The 10100-nt window shown below is 35.5% G+C and overlaps 1 long non-coding RNA gene across 1 annotated transcript; it reads right to left on the bottom strand.

Moving 5' to 3' along the window:
- Positions 1-1384: 1384 nt before the first annotated feature.
- On the bottom strand, positions 1385-2763 carry LOC311430718. Its single transcript, XR_014688971.1, has 2 exons — positions 2612-2763; positions 1385-2381 (listed from the first exon to the last, which is right to left on the bottom strand). It is a non-coding gene; the product is annotated as an uncharacterized lncRNA (long non-coding RNA).
- Positions 2764-10100: the final 7337 nt, after the last annotated feature.

Here is a 10100-nt window from a genome sequence, read left to right as displayed (position 1 = left end):
GCCACTCCCTTTTCAACAGATGAGCACCAAGGAGTCTGCTTGTCATCAAATGTTAAATGTTTCTTAAAACACCGATAAAAACTGAATCAGTCTTTCTTTGTCATCCATCAGCTGGCCAATGGCTCCATTGCCAAACCTTTGCATCCTGTTTGCTTTTTCTAAATAAGCTATTTCCTCCTCCCATCAACTGATTAACTGCTTTAGTTACTCTTCTCTCTTCCTTCTTTACGAGGTAAATTCTAAAAGGCAAGGTAGCAATAAGCCATGGCTGCACTCAGGTCTATTGCAAAGTATCACAATTTGGAATGATCACTCTAACATGCTGTTTCTTAGTTCTTTGTATTTGTTTTACTCAATGGCATTAAAAGAATGCCGCACTGCAACGGTAATCTCCACTTCAGTCCTTCCATTTTCATAGGAAACTGAAAATGTGTATATGCATTTTATATGCATGGTAGATATGAGTTTTTGTAATTCAGTAGAAATTAAATCTATGTTTTTTTATTTAAACTTGTAATCAGTTGTTTCTCCATTTTCTATCTGAGGTGTGATAACGCATACATACTCAGGTTGTAACTCACAGATGAGAAATGGAGCAACTGCTTTGCAAATAGCATTGGAAGGTTGGAACAAAGTTTCTGCATTGAGATCCGATTCCCCAGTTCTTTGAAATGAGCAAATATTGATTCATATGTGAGTTAGAGTAAACCCCTAGCTATGTTGACAAAGTGAAGAATCAAAGAAGTACAGAAGTACAGTTTGGGAACCAGGTGTAGCTATAATCTTAATTCATTATATCCTTGCTTTTATAGTTATTGCAAATATTTTAAGAATTGAAGTTAGGGTTTTTTGTTTTTTGGGCTGTTTTTTTTTTTTTTTTTTTTTTTCAGGTTAAGAAAACTAGGAGGCTGGGAGGGGGTAAAGCAAATAGAAGGAATATTATTTAACATTTTAAACAAGTGCTAAAACATAGTAAAAGAATACTTTGTACTCATTGGAAATGTATTTGATGAATAGAGATGTGAGATTTTCTTTACTTTTGGTACTTGCCCTGACAGTGGAACTAACTGCTCCCAAGAATGATAAAGGATACAGTTACTGCAGGAAGTGGAGATCAGAAATCAAAAATATAAATTGACACTTTACACAGACATTATTTTGATGCTTTCTAACCCCAAAGAAATATTTCACTTAGGGGTTAGAAAAGCAGTAGAAACACTTGGAAAGATTTCAGACTTTAAGACAAATTACACTAAATCAGTTGCATAGAAATATAGCTACCAACCTGTCATAGGAAGAACAAAAGCAGTTATAACTTCCCTATAGATTTAAACAGGCTCATTACTCATTGAAATACCTGGAGTAAATATACTGCACCAGAAGATAGAGTCACATTATCCGTTTTTATTTATTTTCAAATAAAATCATTTTTTTTTTAAATGAAACATAGTTATCATCTTTTGAAGAGGAATGGTGTCTGATAGTGGGGAGGATTTTGTTGAGAAACAGGATGTAAAAATTTTTCTCTCAAGGTCTGCCCTGATATATGAAAAATACTGATTTTTTTATTAAAGTTATACAATCCTGAGAAAAGTGAAGGTTATTTTCTAACATACACAGATGGGTGTAGTTCTGCAAAATGTTAATCCATTTGGTTTTAAATCTGGAAGACACCTAAAGCAGATTTTCAACCACACAGGTATTTTATCTTTGCAACTCTAGGTCTTAAACATGTGCTAAGCACTTAAGTTAGAAAAAAATATATATTCATATACCTCATTAACTTATGTTTTAGACACTACATAAAAAACAGCAACTGTAAATATATACGTGTGTAGGTGTGTTCGTGTCTGTATATGTGTATACACAACTTTATTTCAAATTATATATTAAGCAAAACCTAATGTTGACAGTACAAGAAAAACACGATATCACAGGTCAACAGGAACAGAGGCTACGCCTGCAACGGACTAAGTAGAAATCCTGCAAATAGATAGCTATTGTCTCCCTGATGAGCCATATCTACCCAACAACCCAACTTCCATGTCCATTATCAGTTATTGAACAGATGGCTGTTCACAGGACTGGGTGAATAATGCAAACCAGTGTTTGCGAACATTGGTTCAAAGTCTGAACGGCTGTTTGATTCAGGCTTGTTCATCCACTTGTTATTCAGTGTTCACAAACATTCATGCTGAATGGGTTTCTCTTCACATGGATGTTTGGAGAATGGGTCTTTTTCATACAAAAACCCATATTCATGTGCAAACAAGCGCATTTGTGTGTGAACAAGGTTGTTCCTTATTCACCATTGGTTATTTGTGCTTCTCTACCATTATTCCCCTTTCTGAAGTGTTTGTTGTCCACTCAAGGTGCATGACCTAGGTGATCAAACACAAATCAAAAATAAGAGTAACAAGCAGTCAATTTAAGCAGTTCATCACGGTCTAAAAAAAATAGTTAATCATCTATTAAATTGAACCTTTTCAAAATAAAGACAACTACAGATAATTGAAGAAAAAAAAGAACATTGCATGAATAAGTATTCCCCAAAACGTATAAATATCTGCAATCATTCTAGAGATTAGTACATTTAATATGACATAGTTACCTGAATGAGAAATCCCCCAACTAGTGTAAGTTTTCAGTTCAACCTGTGGAAACAGCTGTGTTAGCATAACAGATGCCAGTTGCCTACTTTCTCCTTTCTGCTGGAGGTAATCAGCAGAATGAATTGCCTGAGTTTGTCCTACCCAAAGTGAGCACTCACCTAGACCAGGTTCAGATGTGTTCCAGCTGTGATCCCACACCAGGTGTCTTCATGGTCCTTGAAGCCCTGGCAGAAAGCTCCTGTGCTCAGCTGGCTTAGATTGGAGACTGCAGCACGTTTTGATGATAACTTTTTACAGAGCTCAGACTGGACCTGCAAGAGTTTTCTGGTGATGACAACTGTAAATGCTGTTGAATCTCTATCATTATATTTGTGGAATAAAATATCTAGATGTGAATATGAAGTTGACTTATCCCAGTAACACAGTTCTAAATCTTCAAGACTTCAGTCACAGAAATTAGTATAAACAATGACATCACTTTACAGTAACAGTAGTTTAAGTCATTCACTCAGCTATTTTTACCTTTTAGAGTTTATCACTATTAATATTCTGAAATTAAGATTCCTTCCACGAGCCTAAATCCTTTTGAGAGTACAGATGACATTGTATGGCATATGACTAACCTGGGCTTTATTACTATATCATTAATTATTTCTTGTTAGTGCTTGGGAAGTGTTTGACAAATCTGCTCTCACACCTCTATACTACAAGACCACCAAGTTAATGCCCTTTATTTGTGGCCGTCAGTTATACAACAGTTAATTATGAATTATTAAGCTCTTAAACTGTTCAATTAAAACTGCAGCAGATAGCAACGTGTTATGAAATCTAGTCAATTTTTGTGATGAAGACTTGGTGCATTTTTGCGGTGTGTACTGCACAAATGCTTTGTGGATGTCAGAAATTTACCATCGCCCTGAACTATAACCTTTGTGTGGTGCTATCCATAACCAAATGACCTGCTGCAGCTCATTAAAGTTAATGTAATGGATCATTTGCTTCTAACTGTATTCATCAGCAAATTAGACTTACTTTTCAGCCAGCAGTAAGAGGAAGTATGTTGTTAAGTAGACTGAGTGAATACGCTATGTTCTCCTCCTGTATGTTCATTCACTCAAATTTCTGAGTATCTCACATGAGCTAGGATGAGATGACGCTTCCTTTATTATGGGGAAACACTTTTGTTACATATGTAGATTAAAGAGGCTTAGTACTTTACCATTCTACCTTTCTAAAGTGCAAGAAAAGCACTGTTTAGCTAATACTATCTGAATTCCCACCAAAGACCTCAAATGCACCAAATATTGTGCACTGTTGTTACAAAGTCATCATATACATCAACAGATATATTGTTAGAATGTATGCTGCACTGTATCAATAGCATTTAGCTCCTAAAATTTCTTAATCATCTAAAAATAAGTATCTGGTACTTGTCCTTGCTTTCCAGTACATATCAAGATCACAGGAAGTAGAAGAAGCATTGCTTAAAAACTGTATTTATAAAAAGAAAATATTCTCTTGGTGGAATCATATTATAAACTCCAAAGCCTCAGAAGAGCTAACAAATGAGTGGTACTTTTGTTAGAAGTCCAACATCTTCTTTACTCAGTTTCACATTTTTAAAACATTTATATTAAATCCAGACAATGCGTTGAAATAGTGTGTAGTTAGCATTGTTTTCCATGGTAAAATTTGGAAAACAGGAAACATTAATTTATGTATTTTAAAATGTTTATTATTGACTTAGAATGAGCAATTTAGTCACTTTATGCATCTTGTGGTCTTACCACTGTTACAGTCATCCTCTTTTCTGAGGTATTTTTGCAATGCAGCTTTTAAATTCCCGGAGTACAGCACCCCATACAGATCCATATGGAATCTGCCCTTGTAATGACATACACCAAATCACAAGTAATAAGAGATTATCCTGAATTATCCTACTTCACTGGCCCCAGTAACGTATGTTGATACTAAATAATTGATGGCCTGAGGAAGCCATCTCAGTGTACCCAACTTTAAAATAAAATAAAATTAAATTAAATTAAAAAATATCCAAGGTAGAATATATTTGTGTTTAGTAACTTTTAATAATGTATTAGTTACAAACCATTTAGTAAACAGTATAAAAAGAAAATGGCCTAAACTCTGTATTGAATACATATTTCTTTCCTTCCACTTATTCACATTGTTTTGGCTTTCTTCCTTGTATATGGCTCTGACTAGTCTTGAGATTTCTGCTCATGTAGGTGCAAATATCACATAGAAATATTTACTTCCAGGTACATCATACAATCTCGATTTGTCTGTCACTTATACAAATTTCTGGCCCCGAGGATTGAGACCTGAGATATCCACGGAGGAGAAACAAACTAAAGGGAAACTGCAGCAGTGCAACTGGATATGATTCTCATGCCCTCCTGCTACCCTCACTGGACATCATCTGATGCACCAGCAGCAGTGGACAGGGATAGTAGGGACCTCCCTGCATGAATGCACCACAGATTGTCCCCTGAAAAACAAAAACAGAGCCAACAAGAGAATTCAAATTGTGAGTGGGCTCTGGCAGAAAGCTCATCTAGAGCAATGCAGAAGACCTGTTTTTCCATACCTTTGCTGAAAGGAATGAATCAAACCATACAGATTCATGGAGGAGTGTGCTTCACTATTCTTGTGCTCAGAAGTGAAACAGAGGTGCAAGATTCAAAGTCAGGGCTGCTCATGCTCACAAATTTAAATTGAAAAAAATGTGGTGCTGTTAAATTTATTGAGGAAAAGTTTGGCACTACACAAAGTGTCAAAAAGGTTGACCAAACCAAGATTGAAACGAATCCTTCCTTAAATGCTGACAACTCTGAGTTACACTTGTTTAAATTCTTTAGCATCTCTTGCCAAAGGCAGAGAATACCTAAAAACTAATATCAGGTATTTCTGACCAGCCCATACAACAATTTACCACAAATCTGATATCTGATGAACTCCTCTCCTCTAGAGATTTACAGTCCAGATTTGAAACTAGGGTATTTTGATAAGGTCAGGATGCTTATCTTGAATCTTGAGTGCCAGTAATGCCGCTGTCTGCCAGCAAAGAAGCCCACCCCAGCAGGCAGAGCAGGAACTGAGTGATCCATAACGATCAGGATGCCTAACCACACCACGTGATTATTTTTTTTTTCTTTTTTATTCTGTAGGATCTTTTGTTCTCCTTTCAGTATGCATACCTAAGAGTGGGCTCTGCCCTTGCTAAGCACTGATCCAAATCTTCAAAAAATAGATACCTGCTCCCTTAAACCACTACACCAGATCCAGAAGTGCTCCAGATCTTCATCAAAGCTATTTGTGGAAAGTGAAAAAGCAGTACAGAGTGCAATATTTTTGTATGGTGTATCAGGGGCTATTTGCAAGCTGTCAGATGACTAGTTAAGGCTAATATTCCTTTCTTGAAGTAGCTGAACAATGGGCTGACTGGAGAATTTTACCATGTGGTATTTTGCCCTTTTGTTAAAGTGTTTGTCTTTAAATGAATGTTTTTGTGCTTGAAGTTAAGCATCTGCTCCAGTGCTTTCTTACATGCGGGTCTCTATTTCTAGTTCCAGGACTTATTTGATTTCTGGTCAAGTCACTTAACACCCTTACGCTCCTCTTTCCCCATCAGTGAAATGTGGAAAATTAAACTCTAGCTGTCTTATGGTGGTATGGAGAGTAATTCAAAAATGTTTGTCAAGCACTTTGAGATCATAAATCGTACTATTATGCCATTTAGCAGATGTGATTCTGTAACACCACAGAAAACAGAGTTATCAGAGAGATCCTTGTGTGTCCATAATCAGGTGCCTCCACCCAGAAACAGAACCCATGAAGAAATGAGACTTACATGCAGTTGGAAAGACTGGTGTGAAAACTTTAATTAATGTTTTCCCTCATTATTGAACATATTTATCTATTTAAGGGAAATGCAGACAGCATTTTGTGCCTCAGTCTTATTAACGGTATGATGCTACTGTGAAACAGGCTCTACCACAGTCCCAACAAGTACTGCTGGATGTGAACAACTGTTGGCCTTAGGCATGGGCTGTGCCTAAAGCTGTGTATGGACTTTTGGGTGCAGCTTTTGTATGGGCTGAGCAGGAGGAGGGGGTCAAGGACACCCTGGCACCTCCCAGATGCTTATCAGCCCATTGAGCTCCACAGTGACCTTTCCGAGTGAAAAAAAGCTAACATCCTCCCACTTCCAGTGCAGGTTTAGATAAAACCAAACAGAATAGCACAGTGATGACTTCCTAATACATCCCAAATATTGAATATTCTGTTGAGTTGACATTTTTAAAAAGAAAACATTAATAAAAATTATGTTTGTTAACATTTATGAATCTGAACCACCTTTTAGATGCAGTCACCTCCTTTGTTGTTGTTGCTATTGCTGTTTTTAAGCAAGATTTAGTTCTTATTTTGAGTGAAAATCTTGGTCCCCAGGAATATCTTTTGGAATAAACTCATGATGCTTTGCTGTAATATGCATGGAGAGACCAAACGTTCTACAGTGAACTCCTGCTCAAAACTCTGCTCGGATCTATGAGGAAAACAAAATTTTAAAACTAGCAGGAAAGCAGTTGTTCTCCTACCTAAATTTTAAAAAATAATAGTCTATATTTTCCACAAAAGACAAAAGATTTCGCTTTCCATTGGTTACTCTTGTCAAAGGATTTTCCTTGACAAAAATAAAATAAATATAAAAAAATCTAGGATTATGATTTTTTTTTCTTTTTTAATTGACCACTACTGGACTGCCAATCAAATCTGTTTTCCAGACTGCAAAATTTCCAACCATCTCTGCCATAACGACTTTGTACCACTAGGAATAAACAATCTTTTTTTTTTTTTTTTTTTTCTTTTTTTCCTAGAAAGCATTAGCATTTCTTAATCAAACAAACATTAATTTTATGTTGTATATCTAAAAAGAACATTGATATATACACTGGACTAAAAGATATATTGTCACTCATACACACTTTACCTATTGTACCATTTTTAATAGTCATAAATAGTAATAGTCCAACAAAAATATCATACTTTCCCATAATGCTGCTTGTGATGACATAAATAAAATTGATATGAAATGGTTTGAGAAAGGAAAAAGTCATTACAGATATGTATCATTCAGAGTAAATGATAGGAATTTGTAAAGAAATTATTTTCTGTGCGCTTGGCCTTCTTCTCTCTCTCCCCCCCCCCCCCCCCCCCCCCCCCCGTGCTATTCTGGTTCAGTGGGATAAAATCTTCAATACAAAACACCAGGGCATAAAAATGCCATTAACATGAATAAAAATAGCACAGGTAACTCCTTGGTGGCAACTGACTTCACAGTGTCAAAATCACACGATTTTATTGACCTAGTTGAATTTCTTCCCCTCAGAATCAGAAACTTGCCCAATTTCCTGCAGGAATGTCTGTACCGTTTTAGTTTAGTTTACTCATTAATGTTTCAAGCTTTTCTACCACAAAGGAACAGACACATGAAAGTGAAAATGTACCTTTTTTTCACAGCAGGGAGCCTTCATAATGAAAACTTGGCATGCACACCTGAGGAGAACAGTAAAGCTTATAGAATTTACATATGAGGATTGTAATGCTTTTTTTTTTTTTTTTTTCAACTGCAAAAGAAAGAAGAATAAAAAGGGAATATGTGACATCTTGGCACCAAGGTTATCAGCAAAACATAAATTTTACATCTGTGTTAAAGATGCAGAGAGGCATGTAAATATGTACTTTTTAGTGTTCTGGTTACTTACAAATTTTTTCCATATATAACAACTATTATTATTGTGTTTCATTGTTATATTACTCTGAGGTGCTGTAGAGAATGAATGAATTTGTTTCTGGGATCTGGGGGAAAAAGCTCTCATTCATTTTAGTGGGAGGTGGCTGAATACCCAAGAGATAGCAAAAATTGACAAACCTAGGCTGCCTTGTGTTTAAAGTCAACTGTTTAAAAGGTTGTATGTTTTCCCTGGTTTACCTGCTTTTGAAACCTGGGTTCCTATTTTAAAATTTGATTTATTATTGTTTGTTATTGTGTTTGTTTGTTTTGGTATTTATTATTATTTATCAAAACCTACAAAACAAAACCATGAAAAATAAAATTTAATTCAGCTATTTTCTTCTAAATAAATGGAACACTGCGCTTGAACAATTAAGCACATAGATCAAATAAAAATCTAAGTCTGTCTCTGAAAAGTCTGCAGAAATTTAGAGTAAAATAACCCTCCATCACCATCTACTGTGTTTTGTCATTTCTATCTTATTTTCCCACTCCACACTTTCACACACACCGTGACATCTATAACAACCCATGTTATTGCTTTTATCAGCAGGTTAAGTTTTCTTTACAAGTCATCTGTAAGTAATTCACCTGTGGGTATTATTTAGCTGCTATTTTAAAAGAAAAGGAAAAAGAAAAAACAATAACAACAACAAATCAAAACAAACTTTCTTACAGTTTAAAAACAAAAGTGAGTTCTGAGCATTGCCTGATTTAATCCTCACAGGAATGTCAACTCAATTCACCTACCTCAGCTTCCCCATTTTTATGCTGGTAATAAAATCATGCTTCCTCTTATAAAGTAGCCTAGTTATTGTTTGAAGTTGCTAATTGTTATTCTATAGATAGATGAAAATAGTTGGTGAAAGATCAGATTTAAACATATATTGCCAATACAAAACCTTTTGTTTCATCTCTAAAATATCATGAATCATTTGTGCTAATAAGCCATGGGTACATTCATTTTTACCAATATTTTTTTTTCTCAGGTTTCTGCTGAACCTGTTTGCTGTTTCTGGTGGAACAAGGGATCTCTGCATATGTCTGCAAATGTCTGACTAGTTCTTAGAACCAGGCTTATTTCCTACACGTATGTTCAGTTTACAGGAGTTTTCATGCTTTTAATGCTATATCTCTAAGTATAACTTTTGCATGACTTTTAAGTCCCCTGAAATAGCCCCCTACTGTCAGTCTCTCTCACACACACAAAAAAAATCATTAAAATAGAAAAAGCAGAATTTTTCTAATAGAGTAAGAGTATAGAATATATATATATAATTAGCTGAAGAAAGTCAGACAAAAGAAAATATATAATGAACAAATGATGCTTTTTTAAACTTGCATTTCCACAAATAACTTATATTTTATGCAATTAATTGCATGCATAAATTGTTGGGCACTCTTGGCACATCTTGGGCACTTCTTATTTTCTAAGGTTGTTGGATATGTGTTTTTGAAAAAATAACGCTTCTTTCCCACATAAGAAGTCAAGCATTTAGTACTGTAGCTGCAACTTAACTCCCAGGGGGATGTGAAGCCTTTTAACAGTGGAGATGTCTCCCTTTCCTCTGTTTGAAAGAAAGAGAGAGAGAAAGAGAGAAGGAAGGAAGGAAGGAAGGAAGGAAGGAAGGAAGGAAGGAAGGAAGGAAGGAAGGAAGGAAGGAAGGAAGGAA

Source organism: Aythya ferina (assembly GCF_964211825.1).
Source record: "Aythya ferina genome assembly, chromosome: 2".
In the NCBI taxonomy this organism is placed as follows: domain Eukaryota; kingdom Metazoa; phylum Chordata; class Aves; order Anseriformes; family Anatidae; genus Aythya; species Aythya ferina.
The sequence above is the reverse complement of the archived record's forward strand: the minus strand, read 5'-3'. Positions and strand labels throughout refer to the sequence as shown.